The following is a 12,709-nucleotide window of genomic DNA, read 5'->3' as shown; positions in this document are numbered from 1 at the left end:
CCTATGCCTCCCTCATGCTCCTTCCCACACATCCTCTTTAACTAAATAAAGAAGGAAAGCAACATGAAATGAAGCAAGAGCTCTGTTTGAAATTTTACACGTTAGAAAAAAATCAATTCAAGACCAGAAGTGGAAATTAACTGGGCTTTTACTGTGCCCTATTATAAGTGTCATACTCAGAGATATCAGTCATAAGTATTTATTGCTGCCGGCATTGGTGGTTAGAAAAAATAAAATTAGGCTGCTTGAGACTAATTCACAGGTTTTAATTTTTTAAAACCACTTTAAATTTTTCATCCTATGATGGTATCGTTTTTATGGCAAGTTTTAGAAAAAAAACCATTTTGTTTATATTGTGGAAAGAAAGCAGAGTTGCACAGTTTAGGAGCTGCTCTAAAAATCCAGGAAACTATTTGACAGCCCTATGCATGTTTCAAAATAGCAGGTAAACTACTCAAATCCTAAGACGTTGTATAGAATAAGCAACATTCCTCCATTCAATTGTTGAATAAACGATTCTTAAATGATAACATCTGTTTCCACCGACTGCACTGTTGCTTGGATATTTCACGGGCTTGTTTGTTCATATAGAATGTAATTTGAAAGGCTGATATTTTACTATGAACATATTTAGGTTGGGATTTAGCAGGGTCTGCATTTTATGAAGGGTCTGACTTGGGGTCAAGTATTCCCTATCCCAAAAGTGGAACTTACCAGAATTATCAGGGCATACAGCTTCTCTCTTGGTGCTACTGGAAATGCTCTTTGATTTGTTAACGGATTCTGCGAGGCGATTTAGGTCAGGTTTTGGAATCCTTGCGAAGTAATCAGATTTTAACTTTGACTTCCGCTAGTCTGACAAAGTACAGGAAGCCTGCTCCCTCCCACTGTGGCCTGTTCTCACCAGCTGTTTAGAATACATTCTGCAGATTTCACCAGGGGCTCATGAGATATGCAGCTTTCAGCACAGAAAGGTGTGTGTTGGTGTGATTTTGTGACTTTGAATAGATGTCAAGTACATAAGACAAGCTACGTTTATTTTCTTAAACGGGAGAAAGTTGTGTAGATCTTTTATTCCTGTTTTTCATGAAGTCATAGATGTCAGCCAGCCTCTGCTTCATAAACTGCTAGATGTCTTTAAGAAAAAGCCTTGAGCTAGTGTCTACAACTTTAAGTACCAACCTTTGACACTAATAAATACTTTCAGCCTCTACAGTAAGCTGATACTGGTCACACAGACGGTGTCTCTCTGAAATCCAAACGTGCAAGTCAGTGAGCCAGCTTGGTATACATACATCCAACAACCGGCCCATTCTACACGCAGATGCAGGTGGTATCAGAAGTTGCATTGGTAAGTAGCTGAGGGTATGAGGAGGGAAGGACTTTGTGGCAGACAGAGGAAATGGATGGGAAAGGGGCCAAGGGAATGGGAAAATTAGCCATTCTCATTGCCTTATTTCTTGTGATTCAACCACTTACTTTAGCGACAAGAAATATAGATTCTGTCCCCACTTAATCATTGAAACTGATATCTGCAAACCCAGTGGATTTTTCTTCAATCTTTACTCTCCTTAACACCTTGCAGAATGTGACAGTCTTTATTTAGGAAAAGAAAGCCCAATTTTTTATAAAATCTCCTTCTCTCTGGGCTTATGTGGCACCAACTGTCTTGATCCTCCTGCTATTAATACTTACTGTCCTCCTTTCTAACCAGCATTTCTCTTACCTCCAACGTTTCATCCTCCCCAGCCTCACCCCCACCCCACATGCAAGTCTGGCTTCTCTGCTCTTGCCCTTAGTGATCTCATCCGGTGTCCTGTTTTTGCTTCTCTCCTCCGTGCGGATGATTACTAAATCATATTATGTAGCCTCAGCTTCTTTGCCAAGTTATAGATCAATATCCGTGAGTAGTAGAAAGAGCTAAAAGACTGGAATCTAAATCAAATGACATCACATATATGAAAACTCTAAGTGCTATACAGGTGCCAACTGTTATTCTCTGTCTTCCATAGCTTTCAAGCCACTTTCATTCTTCCTAATACCTTCCTGACATCTCCTAGTGGCCCCACCTTCCAGTTAAACGGGAAACATTGTGGTGCCATCTTTGCTTTTCCTCTCTCATTCATCTCATCCAACCAAATGCTTCTAAATAGTACATTTCTGACCGTCTATTGGATCTTTCTCTTCTTTCTAACTCGTCACACTCACCACTAAGCAAAATGGTCTTCTCATGCCCATCTCCCGTATAGCACTTGACTCAGGCCTCAGTGAACCTTCATTGCTTACCAAAACCAGTACAAAGTTTTCCACCCAGTATTTGAGCTTCTCCATAACATAGACCTTCTATGCCTCTGTGGCTTATTTACTTGCCACTCTCCTATTCAATCACAATGCCCCTGCCAAATGGGTTGATTTTTACTCTCCACAACCCCTCCAAACATTCCCACTTCTAGATATTTGCTCAGGGCTGTCCCTCCAGTGGGGTGAATGCCTTTCTGTCTTCTCCCCCTATCCTGTCTTCAAGGCAATATTGGTCTGGGTCCAGGCTGGAAAATAGATTCCCACTCTAGATGTTTCAAACACAGGGAATTTGATACTGGGAATTGGCTTCCAAGGTGCTGGAAGGTTGGAAGAGTCAATGGGAGAAACAGAGGGGTTAAGGGATCAAGAAAAGAAGCCATAGCTAAACTCCCTTGGCTGAAGTCCTTACATTTACACCTGCTGCTGTGGGGCTTGCCAGTTCTGGACATACAAAGGGACATGACTGGAACTGCTGGAAAGGCACTGGCACTGCCTCTGCCTGGCTGCTACAATCTGGAATTCTCCTCCTCCCTGCAAGCCCTGCTGCTGCTCCAGCAACCTCCAGCAGTCTTCACTCTCAAAACTAGAGCGGGACTCTTCTCTCTGCTGCTGTCTTTGAATTTTCTGGACCCAGCTGGCAAGGGAGCCTAGAAAATGTAGTTTTCAGATACGTGGTCCTACTTCTACAGAGCAGAATACAGAAGGGCAGCTGGGGGTGCAAAACAACAGGTAAAAAGCTGGACGAGGGCCCAGTACAAACACTACATATTTCCTGAAGCGTTTCTTGACTCCCTGCCTCTCCCTGACTCTCCAACACCACCAGCTCCGGGAGACTTCTCCCTCTTCTGAATTTTTTCCATAGGTCTTTTTGAATTCATTGAAAATACATTTGTTGAGGAATCCCTCTGTGCCAGGCACTGTGCTAGGAGCTGAAAATACAACTATAAGAAGACAGACTTGGCTGCCATTCTTCTAGAACTTCATGGAGTCTAAAGTCTAGTTGAGGAGACATACAATTAAATAAGCAATTACATGTAGCTTGATGAACATTAAGACAGGGGAAGTCAAAGTGTCAGGGCACATATGGATGATGTTTAAACCAAACTGGAAGGGTCCGGAGGTGCTTCCAGAGGAAGCCAAAGTCTGAAGCCAAAGAAGCAAGGGCCAGGGAGAAATGCTTTTGATAGAAACAAAATCATGTCCAAAGGCGCAGAAGTGATAGAGAGAGAGCACTTCACATGCAAGAACCAGAATGCACGTGGTGTAGGCAGCATATGCATTTTGAAGGGGAGAATGGGAAAGAGGAGAACAGGGAGAGATAACAGCTAGGGAAGACAATAGGCCTCATAGAGCACAAGCCTGGTGAGCCACATTAAAGTTTGAACTTTAAGGACAATGGGAAGCCATTGAAGGTTTATAGTAGAAATGTAACATGATCAGGTATTCATTTTAGAACTTCATGTTGACTTCAGGGCAGAGAATAGGGCAAAGGGAAGCAGGACAACTATTTAGCAAGCTGTTAGAGAAATCAAGAATAGTGGCTGAGACAAGGTTATGGCATTAGAAAGATGTGGTGGATTCAAGAGGTGTTTAGAAAGGAGAGTTGCTGTGTGTACCTGGGAAACGGGGAGTCAAGGATGGATCCTGCACTTCTCCTTTACTAACTGCATGAACAAAAGTGACACTGCTGAGTTGGAGAATGTACAAGGGTGACGTTTTGGGAGTGTACACGTTTCTTATTGCTGCTGTAACAAATTATCACAAACTTAGTGACTCAACACAAATGTATTATCTTTTATAGATCTGGATGTGAGCTGTCCATGTGGGTCTCACTGGGCTAAGATCAAGGTGTCAGCATGGCTGCATTCCTTTTGCAGGCTCTAGGGGAGAATCTATTTCCTCACCTTCTCCAGCTTCTATAGGCCATCTGCATTCCTTGGCTCATGGCCCCTTCCTCTATCTTCAAAGCCAATAGAGTTGCATCTTCTTATCTCTCTCTCTGACTCTGACACTCCTGCCTCCCTCTTATAAGGGCACATGTGATTACATTGCATTCACCACATAATCCAGGATTATCTTCCCATGAAGATCCTTAGCTTATTCACATTTGCCAAGTAAGTCCCTTTTGCCATATTCACAAATTTCAGAGATTAGGATGTGGACATCTTTGGAAGGTCATTATTCTGCCTACCATAGGGAGTAAGGGCACAATCATGAGTTCGATTCTATACACACAGAGTTTGGTGAATACGGCACATCCAGGTGGTGATGCTGAGTAGAAAGCATGATAGCTGGGTCTGAACCTTAGGAGCGAGATTTGCTTGATCATCTAAATGTGAGCATCATCAAAGTATAGACGGAATTGAAAACAGGGACGTAGATAGGGTATCCCTTGGCAAAATATTTAGAGTGAAAAGAGAAGAGGAAAAACCTTGAGAAACATTATCCTTCAATGGATCAGCAGAGAATCCTCTGAAGAAGAATGAAAATGAGTAGCGAGAAAGGCAGGAAGGACTGGGGGTGAGGAGCAGTTTTGGTCTCTCTTCAGGACCCCAGAGTCTCCCGTCTCCACTTCTTTGCACATCTTTCCTCAAACCAGACCTTCACGATATTGTGCATGCACCCTGCTAGCCACCAGCCCAGATTGATGATTATCTTTTATTCCCAATTTAAAATTCCAGGAGAGAAAATATGATGCCCCCATGTTGAGTCTAGGCATTGATCCACCCGCTACCACCTCATGAAACATAATGGGCACTCAATTAACATTTGTTAAATGAATATTTGTTGAATGAATGAAGTCAGAGGTTCACCTGTCATCTAACCAGCTATGACCACAAGGCATGGTCACAGAGCACACACATGGCTCTGTGAGACCAACTTGTATTAGTCCGTTCTCACATTACTATAAAGAACTAGCTGAGACTGGGTCATTTATAAAGAAAAGAGGTTTAATTGCCTCATGGTTATGCAGGCTGTACAGGAAGCATGGCTGGGAAGTGAGGCCTTAGGAAACGTACAACTAGATGGAAGGCAAAGGGGAAGCAGACACATCCTACATGGCTGGAACAAGAGGGAGAGAAGGAAGAGATCTCATAAGAACTCACTCGCTATCACGAGAACATCAGGTAAGTCTGCTCCCACCAGGCTCCTTCTCCAACATCGGGCATTACCATTTGACATGCGATTTGGGCAGGGACACAGATCCAAATCATGTCACTACCTCTGGGTGGGGAAGATTTCTATGTGAAAGTGTAGGCAGACAGCCCAAAATACAGCCACAACTCTAAAGCCTGCTTAGTTTAATTTCCAGCACAAGGCAGTCCTCAGTAAATCTCTGTGAACCCACCTCCTGGCTGGGGCTATGGGAAGTTCCTGGCTGGCCATTAACAGGCAACAGAATGTTTAGTGACATATTGTGTGGCAGTAACAAACCTGCACAATTCCATTATCCATGGCAGTTTTTGTAGCACAAGCTTCCTTTACCAACAGCCCCATCTGCTTTAAGATACTTTAGAAACATTTCTGCTCTAAGAAGCTCCTCTTTGCTTGAGATTGAAATCTCACCTTTACTGCTACTGACTGAATGATTCAATTTATTTGACATTCTGGAAAAGACAAAACGAGAGGGACAGTGGTTGCCAAGGGCTGGGGAGCAGCCAGAGAAGTTGATTACCAAAGAGTGCAAGGGAATTTTTTGTGGTGATGGAACTATGATTTCATGGCTCTATGTATTTGTGAAAACTCGCAGAACAATACCCTGAAAAGGGTGATTTTACTGCTCCTGAATGATACCTCAATAAAGGTGACCCAGCCTTCCAAAAAGAGAACCCATCTCTTCCTGCTGATTCTTGTGTATGCATCGCATCCCTGATTTTTCTGTTGTGCCACCTTCTAGCTTGGCACTTGCAAAGTCTGATTCCTTGTGTCACTCTAAATATGTCTGTTACCCAGCAATGTCAAGTCTTTCCTCGCTTGTCTCTGTGTGTGTCTGCACTACGATTTCAGCTCCTTGATGGCAGCGGGCAGAGAATACTCACGTTTTGGTAGTTTTCCTTTTGTTGACTCAGCACTCACTAATTTTGATCGGGTGTATGTGTTTTTTGTTTTGTTTTGTTTTTGTTTTGAGACAGGGTCTTGCTCTCTCATCCAGGCTGGAGTGTAGTGGTGCAATCTTGGCTCACTGCACCCTCCGCCTCCTGGCTCAAACGATGCTCTTGTCTCAGCCTCCCTAGCTGGGATTACAGGTGTGTGCCACCATGCCCAGCTAATGTGAGTATTTTCAGTAGAGATGGGGTTTTGCCATGTTGGCCAGGCTAGTCTCTGATCACCTCAAGTGATCCGCCTGCCTTGGCCTCCCAAAGTGCTGGAATTAGAGGCGAGAGGGTATGTTTTAATCCAGAAGAGTGGTTTTGATTTTGATGAAATTTTTGGTAGCCTTTCATTTATTTGGTGTCCAGTCTAGCTCCTTCTTTTTTTCCCTTTGAAGTCACTTGTTAAAACCTCACTAGATGTTATTGTACACACATGAAATGTTCTAACCAGACAGCGTGTAAAGCTAAACATTAAACAGGAAGATAGAATGCCTAATTATTCCAAATGTAGAAAGTAATAAGAGGACCAGTGTTTCTACTCTTTTGCGTTGAAAAGGAAAGGAGCTGTAGACTTCTGGAGCATTATAATCTCTTTTCTCCCCGGTTGAACAAGCCACAGCCTGAAGCCCGGCAGGCCCAACGTGCTTGTGTTTGCAGTGCCAGAGTCTATGATTCTAAAAGGTATCAGGTTTCAAGAAAAAACAGAATTCTACCTGTGAAGGATCAGGGAGGGATTTCCCACCTGGAGTGAGGCCGTAGGGCAAAAGGATTGTTTTAGCACCATCATTTGCCAAAATATCTGATTTCCTTGAGTTGCATGAAAAGATAAATCATGGTTTAAAGAATCCATTTTTATTTTTGTCTCATCCCCTGGGAAAATTCGGCATGTGGAGTTCTTGATTTTTACTGTTGGGTGTTTAACATCGCCCATAACTTGCCCAGCATGTAGAAATATTTCTTGAAATTACTTTCATTTCAACACAACAACCAGCAGGATAATAGGATCAGGCATTTATTTTGTTTTGCAAAGCAGCTTGAAGTTGGTATGCATCATGAACCTGGCCAATGCAGGAGCCTTACTAATTTCAATCAATAGCATCTTTAAATCTTTAAGAAAGGAATTAGCAAACTGCTGCCATGGGTCAAATCTGGCTTCCCACCTAAATGAAGTTTTATTGAAAACCCATCACGCTCATCTGTTTCCATATTGTCTACAACTGCTTTTTTTTTTTTTTTTTAACTATAACCACAGAGCGGTGTAGTTGCTGCAGAGATCACCTGTCCTGCAAAGCTGAAAATGTTTACCATCTAACCCTTCTGAGAAAAGTTTGATGACCCCCGCTCTAAGAGATTACATTTCCTAGAATCAGTTTGAGATTCCCCATCCGTCCAGCACCAGGCCTCCTTATTTTTGAAGATGAAAATGGAGAGATAGCATCTGCAGTGTGATCCTCTCTCTCATAAATATACGTATTTTATTTTCAATTAAAATAGGGAAAAATAATAAGATTATTGAGTATTTTTCCCTAGAGAAAAGATTCCCTTATTAAGCAAAGATTCCATTTGGCCCTCTTTGTGATATATGAAATTTGTGTCTGTGTGTATGTCCATATGCAACCTAAATAATAAATCACCTAAAACAATTTATTGGAAAAAGCAATCACTCTTAAGCTTTTTGTGAGTTATGGACCCTTTTGGTACCTACAAAGATATAAATATCCTCTCCTCAGGGCTAAAAATGGGCATATACACCTCATTCAAACTGTGTATATAGTTTCAAGAGCTCATAGAGATCTGAGGCGAGCTTGCTCAGTCCAGGCAAATTACTCCTTTACTGAAGGATGAGTCTCCACAGGCAGAACTCCAGGCACTAAGCAGCTTGAGGACAAGTCACAGGCGGTGTTAGGACAGTTCCAGCATTCATACAATCACATCTCAGTCACTTTATTTTATAGTACCTGCAGCCTTAAAGAGTTTTCAGGCTGAAGAGGCCAGTCTGGGTCCTGGTTCTTCGTAATCTTAGGCACAAACAAGAACTTTGAGAGCCTCTGAATTGTTGAAGCTTCAGTCTGGTGGTTAGGAGATACCCAGTAACAGAAAGTAACTGCAGAGGTCAGAGGAAAGAAAAGCCCCAGAAATATGCAAACACTGTACAACTCTGAGAGTTCTGTGAGCACCCCCAGCCATGCCCCACATCTAATTACAAGGGCTTGATCCCTTTCAGTTCTGTCTCCCCAATAATAGCGTGCCATGACAGTCAGTTTTGCAGGAACATCTAGTCTGCAGAGGTGGGATGTCACCTACACTTAAAGGAACTAAAGGAATATAAAGATAACCCAGCCAAGTTAAAGATGGGAGCTGGGAACCATCCAGTGGAGTCTCCCACAGTGCTCAACAGTCCTGGTCATTCAAGGGTGTTTATCATTTGCATATACACATTACTTACTCAAACACAAACAGAGGAGGTGATTTGCAAGTACCAGTCAAGTTGAGTAAACAGTTATGTAATCGTCCTCCAAATTCAAATGTGAGGTTGAGTACAGCCCTGGGAGGCTCAATTTCTTACACTTCAATGGGTCATGGTAACAGTAGTTCAGGAAACCATAACCCCCTGGACTGGCCAAATCACTAAGGCCCTATTTCTCAAATCCAGTTCCTGTTGGCTCCTGTACTCTTTATAGGTATAGAAGGGGTGCAGAAGCCATTGCCATTGCCCAAAGATAAGCTACCACCCCACCGGAGAGCCCTGTCATACCACAGCATACTGGGCTGACACCTATATCAGTTTACGTTACTTACTTAAGTCATTCCGGGAATGCCATGCTCTTTGTCCACATGTATCACAAAAAGCTGCCAAGACTCAGCATAACAACAGGTTTTAGTTCAGATGAGGTAAAAAAAAAACCAAACAAACAAAATCTTACCTGCCTGTAATAAACTTTTACTTTGAACACTTGGTGATTCAGTTTCATTGCTTAGCCTAGATCCTTTCTCCACTCAATTATAATTGTTTCTGTAGGTATGTGATCAGTTTATTCCTTTCTCTGTGTGAGAGAGTGGAAAAATGGGAAAATTCCACATCTTCATGTAGCAGCTTCCTTTTCTCCCTAACACCCACCCAAAACCGAAGATGACTTAGGGGAAAAGGCACTGAACTTGGAGTTAGAGAAGCAGATGTTGATTTGAGCTCAGCCAGTTGCTAAGTGACCTTGGGCAAATCATTCTAGCCCTTTGGACATGTTCCTTCAGCTATAGAGGGCTTAGGATGAGATGATTTCTAAATTCCCTTCTAAATCTGAAATGTGTTTTTGTGATTGCTTTGGAATCCCTTGGGACATTCAAAGAAACTTTGACTCCCGCAGCGAGAACAGAGACTCGGGAGGGACATGGTCTGTGTATTATTTAAACAACTGAACTGCGATAAGGTTTTTCCCATTAAGGCATTTTGTGCAGGCAAGCATTTTATAATAAACTTCCCATGAGCTCATTTAAAGCTCCATTCGAAAGCAAACATTTTTCAAAGTGAGCTCCTTCTAATTACTTGTTATTTGAGCTTCATGTTTCCTTCCAATCTTGAGTTCTGGGCATCTGTGGATGCCCAAGCAGAGTCCATAGTTCTTAAGAAAGATAATTGGTTTGATAAAAATTGTAAATACAGTGACTAAGGGGTATAAACTAAATGGATTTGTCCTACTCTCCCTTCCTGAGTTCTCTCCGTTCTCCTGCATCACAGCCTCCACCATCTAAAACAGTCCAGGAAAAACTAACATGGTCACTAACCAGTGACCAAGCCCTGGTCTAAGGGCTAATGTTGAACACGGCACTTACAACATTCCAGGCACTGCTCTAAGTCCTTCGTATGTGTTCATTTATCAGTGTTGCCTTACAGTCTCAGCAGGTAGGTACTTTTCTCATCCCTATTTACCAATGAAGAAACTGAAGCACAGAGTGGTCAAGTAATTTGTTCAAGGTCACACAGCTAATAAGTGGCAAAAGCAGGATTTAAAGATGGGGGTGCTCCCGAGCCCACACTCTCAACCGCTTTACTGTTCTGCGCTACACTCAGATGTGCATAGATTTGGGGAGCAGTGTGTTGTAATAGAAGTTTTTAAAATGTCATTTCATCAAGTATTTTACCATTCAAGCACAGGCTAGTCCAAAGATGATTTGGAAATGGCAAAATGGTCTCCCTTTGATAACCGTTCAACACAAAACTACCAGCTCCAAGATTCCATGAAACAGCGCAGTTATCTCAGTAGTTTCTTTTCGTTCTGCTCCAGTAAAGGAGTTCTAGCAAAGCTGCCAGAAGAGCCTCCTTTAGGCCAAGCTAGAGTTTAGTTCACAGGTCATGTTGCCTCCATCTACCGCAGTCAAAGCTGGAGCCTAAGAGGCTGAAATTCACGATCTTGATTGACATACTTTAAGTCTACCTAAGTGTGGTGATCAGAATGGGCATCCCTCGTGTTCACACACACAGCCCATTGGTCCTCTGCGAAGCCCATTTAATAAAAGGGGAAATCAAGGCTCAGAGCACTTCATAAGCCTCCCAGGGACTACCCACCTAAAGAAAGCCAGAGCCAGGGCCAGAGCTGGGGAGTTCGACGAGCAGTACTGGACAGTTTCGGTCTACCCTCTAACCCCATAGCTGTCAAACGAGATCTTAGAGGAACCGTTTCAAAGCTATTTATTTTAAGTATCTTCAGATACAGATTTGTCAGGTGTTCTCCGTTAGTCTCAAAGCCTAATAAAATAGCTGGGCACAGTGGCACATATGCCTGTAGTCTTACCTACCCAGGAAGCTGAGGCAGGAGGGTTGCTTGAGCCCAGGAGTTCAAGGCTGCAGTGTGTCATTACTGCACCTGTAAATAGCCACTGCATTCCAACCTGGGCAACACAGCAAGACCCCATCTGAAAACAAAAAGCTCCAATAAATTGGTTCCATCCCCAAAAACATTTGCTTGAAGTTAGGGTTGGGTAGGTTAGTGCCAACCCGATTTTGTTTTGTTTTGTTCTGAGACAGAGTGTCACTCTCTCATCCAGGCTGGAGTGCAGTGGTGTAATCTTGGCTCACTACAACTTCTGCCTCCAGGGTTCAAGTGATTCTTGTGTCTCAGCCTCCTGCATAGCTAGAACTACAAGCATTTGCCACCATGCCCGACTAATTTTTCTATTTTTAGTAGAGCCGAGGTTTCACCATGTTGGCCAGGCTGGTCTTGAACTCCTGGCTCCAAGCAATCCACCTCCCTGGGCCTCCCAAAGTGCTTGCATTACAGGTGTGAGCCTCTACGCCTGTCAATGCCTGATGTTTTCGACCCAAAGGATATTTGGTAATGAAGAAGAGAGATTTCTGAAACAGTAATCCCTTTAGAGTTGGCTGTTTCATTTAAGTGAATATGAAAATAAAGTGTTTTCAATCTTTGTAAGCATTTGCCACCTATTGTGATCAAATTTGCGTTAAGGAGTGAGGAAAGGCTGTGGAACAGTCTACAGCAGTTCTCCAGAAGTATCGTGGGAAGGCCAAGCTATCATGGTTAGAAGTTAATCATTAGTTTCCTTTCTCCATGATACGATTCAATAAGCACATTAACAGTTTATAAAAGAGGTAGTGAAACCTCCTGAGGAAAAAAATATGTAACCAGTTTAGGGGAGAGACTTGCCTCGCCTCACATCTCAGTAGGGGGTTGAACTGCACAGCTGGGAGGTTCTTTCCGGTTTCATAACAGTTATTATTTATCTTTTATTGTTAATAGCACTTCACTTTCCTCCACGCTCTGAATCTACGTCACTACCCACACCCGGAACCATTACAAACATCTAAGTGACACCGGGGCACTAACCCTCATGAAGTTAAAACAGTATTCTTTTCTGCTCGCCAACAGAGTTATAGACCTTGAAATGCCATTAGGCCAAACTTTACTCGACTTTATTTATTGTTACGGTTGTTGAATATTGATCTAAACCCAATCTAACAAAATACATGCGGACATCAGCTGTAACAGTGATTTTCAAAGAGAGAATTTTGAAAGGTATGTTGGAGAGAGATGAGAAGCACTTATGTTTGTAACAGCTCTACTATTTATTAAGAATGATCTGTTTATATTTTAAAACATAGTAATAATGCCATTTATTTTTTCCCCTCTAAATAATGTTCATCTACTATGAGCAGACAGTAATGGCACAAATAGAAATCAACTTTAAACTGTTTTAAACATCCTCCTATTCATGATTATTGCTATCACTAAGTATGTATCCAACAGCTGGGCAGGAAGGCCTGATACTAGATGGGCAGGCAGTTAATGATGGGTAGGCAGAAT

The 12,709-nt window shown here is 42.5% G+C and overlaps 1 long non-coding RNA gene across 1 annotated transcript; it reads left to right on the top strand.

The window, feature by feature from the left end:
* The first annotated feature begins 924 nt into the window (after positions 1-924).
* LOC105730886 (uncharacterized) lies at positions 925-8,618 on the top strand. Its single transcript, XR_010337930.1, has 4 exons — positions 925-974; positions 1,208-1,351; positions 5,276-5,429; positions 7,648-8,618. It is a non-coding gene; the product is annotated as an uncharacterized LOC105730886 (long non-coding RNA).
* Positions 8,619-12,709: the final 4,091 nt, after the last annotated feature.

The sequence above is a fragment of the Aotus nancymaae genome, unplaced genomic scaffold (genome assembly GCF_030222135.1).
Source record: "Aotus nancymaae isolate 86718 unplaced genomic scaffold, 86718_ANA_hifiasm-v0.15.2.pri h1tg000006l, whole genome shotgun sequence".
In the NCBI taxonomy this organism is placed as follows: Eukaryota; Metazoa; Chordata; class Mammalia; order Primates; family Aotidae; genus Aotus; species Aotus nancymaae.
Note: the sequence above shows the minus strand (reverse complement) of the source record. Positions and strands in the feature narration are given on the sequence as shown.